General features: G+C 30.9%; 2 long non-coding RNA genes across 2 annotated transcripts; both read left to right on the top strand.

Moving 5' to 3' along the window:
• The first annotated feature begins 243 nt into the window (after positions 1–243).
• On the top strand, positions 244–1,642 carry LOC140177337 (uncharacterized). Its single transcript, XR_011869168.1, has 3 exons — positions 244–622; positions 722–764; positions 1,384–1,642. It is a non-coding gene; the product is annotated as an uncharacterized lncRNA (long non-coding RNA).
• A 154-nt stretch (positions 1,643–1,796) lies between these two features.
• On the top strand, positions 1,797–2,289 carry LOC140177336 (uncharacterized). The gene is made up of 2 exons (XR_011869167.1): positions 1,797–1,900; positions 1,984–2,289. It is a non-coding gene; the product is annotated as an uncharacterized lncRNA (long non-coding RNA).
• The last annotated feature ends 270 nt before the right edge of the window (positions 2,290–2,559 follow it).

Genomic DNA, 2,559 nt, shown 5'->3' with positions numbered 1-2,559 from the left:
AAATAAATTAACTATTTTTATTTTATTTTAAATTTTTGTTTATAATCTTAATTATGTTTTACTTTATATTATTATAACAAAAATTAAAAATAAAAAATATACAAGCTCAAAATTGAAATTAAAATTCTTAATCAGATTTGATCATTAAATGAGAACAAATTAATATCATTTTAAAATAATATTTTTTAAAATATATTATAGATAAAAGTTAAAACGTAAAATGAGGAGAAAGCTCTAACAAATACCTAAATCGAAGGTATTGAGAGTCCTTCTCCTTCTGCTTAGCTTCGATCCCTTTCTTTGAATCCATTTTCTCATGTCTCTCAGATCTCGATGACTCTTTGAATTTGGGTTTCTTCACAGACGCTGAGCTCAGGACATGCATTATTTCAAGGAGATGTGTGTGATTTTCTTGGTGGCTGGGCTTCTAAAAGGCACTGCCTTTAGCCACGCAATAATGTTACAGATGCAATATTGTTGCACAAATTGGGCCGAGATTTGTGACAAACTCATTTCTTCGTCGCAAGAATTGTATTCGGCTTTCACATTATCGGATTTCTCGATTCTGATTTCCCACGAACAACACCCACTGTAGCAAAGTTGCGCGCGATAAATATTTCTGGTATGGTTTCCACCATTTTCACCCATTTTTGACTTAAATATTTTCCCTCTATTTTGGTTAAAAAGATTTTAACTGTTCCCTCTAATTAATTTGGTGCAGCACAAAATCACACCGCTAGAGAATTGGAGAAATCTTTTTTCAGGTAGCACCTAACTATTATCTTTTCTTACAATTTCTGTGAGTATCATGTTTATTTATATTTTGTAAATACGATTTCTGTAAGGATTATACTCAATTTTTTTTCTTATACTTCTTCTTGTCATTTTTGTAATTTTTTTTCCTGGTTATGAAATAGATTTTTCTTCATTTGTTGTTATTAAGTTATTAGGTGTTTGCTCCTATTAGGTTGTTGTTATTTGGTTCTTCGGTGATGCTACATTAATGAAAAGAAGGATATGATATGTTATGATATCTTTTTCTTCATGTTTTTGTGAAAATAGAATTAGTTTATCTATTACTTACATTATTTTCATACAGTTATGATGGTCTTTCTGTATTTGTTGAAGATTGTAGTGCATGCTTGCTGGTTGAGGCTAATTTTATTTGAAAATAATGTCAAATTCTAATTAAAGTGATAAAAACTACATAGTATTTAAAACTTGAAAAATTACATATAAGAAAAAATAAAGGACAACCTTTAATTTGCAGATTCAATTTTTAATGTTCAAACACATTAAAAATGCTAATAATAAGTATTGATGCAGAAACTCTATATACCTACTTTTGTTTTTTTTATTCATAATGCATTTCTTAATATTTAGGTGATCCAAGATGGCAATTCTATCTGAGCATGGTGATACATCATTGCCCCAAGTCCCACAATCTTGCAACAAATCTTCAAATTGGATTGTTATGGAAGAAAGTGTGTTTCTTGAATGCTGGCTAAGGAGATGGCTTCTGCCTCTCCTTTCTCCTCGTTGCAACACGCACTCGATGTTGCCTACGACGTTTAGTTTAATAAGATCAATATCCATTTTTGGCTGGTAGCTCTCAATGGTCACACGAATATCTCTGAAAAATCACCCTTCTATCGTGTATCCTACAATAGTGCTTCATCAACTATTATGGATTCTACTCTTAAGGTTTGCCACGTTTACCATTCTTTTTGCTTTTTGTTATTTAATTGAAGATAATCCTTTAAATGTTACCTGGATTTGATTCGTTTGAAACTTGTAGGAGATATATGCATTGAGCATGCAATATCTGGTAAGGTTCGGTTTTCCATACTTTACGAAAGATTCTGATTGGGATACTGATATTATACTAATGGATTTGAAGGTAATTTTCGACAAGAATTTATTTGGCAAATAATATAAATAACCCTGTTAACTGAATTTGAATCATTACATTTTTCTTTGTAGATGAGTATTAAAAACAAGCCAGCATGTGAGTTCCAGTGGGCATGTCGAAAGCAATTCAATATCATAGAACGACATATTGCAAAGTTTTTTCAAAAGAGAGGATACGCTTCGCTCTACAACTGAATCACTAATAATCTAAGCTGTTGTAAAATACTTTGATCTGAACAAAATATTGTATACTATAAATGATTTGGATCCTATTGCGCGTGACAAAGCTAGGCGATTTTGTGAAATATGGTGTCCAGGAGAATACTATATTTGATGTACTTTTGTTTTACTTTTGTTGAACTTAACTACTCTTTTAAATTCCAGTTTTATCTAGGCTTAGTATTTTCGTTTAATGTTATTTTTCGTTTTCGACTGAACATGTCTGTCTTCTAATAATTGGTTGTTATGACTCCTCTGAAAAGCAAGTCTTCCATTCTAAGAGTTAATACAATTCTTTCAAAAATAGCATCCTCGTCCTCTATACTCTTCATATACTAATGTGTCTGTGCCTGCGAGACCAGTTAGCATGATTATTGCTATTTAAACATGCTAATTGAAATAAAATTACCATAATATTACACAAACAGA

This window comes from Arachis hypogaea, chromosome 12, assembly GCF_003086295.3.
Source record: "Arachis hypogaea cultivar Tifrunner chromosome 12, arahy.Tifrunner.gnm2.J5K5, whole genome shotgun sequence".
Classification (NCBI taxonomy): domain Eukaryota; kingdom Viridiplantae; phylum Streptophyta; class Magnoliopsida; order Fabales; family Fabaceae; genus Arachis; species Arachis hypogaea.
Note: the sequence above shows the minus strand (reverse complement) of the source record. Positions and strands in the feature narration are given on the sequence as shown.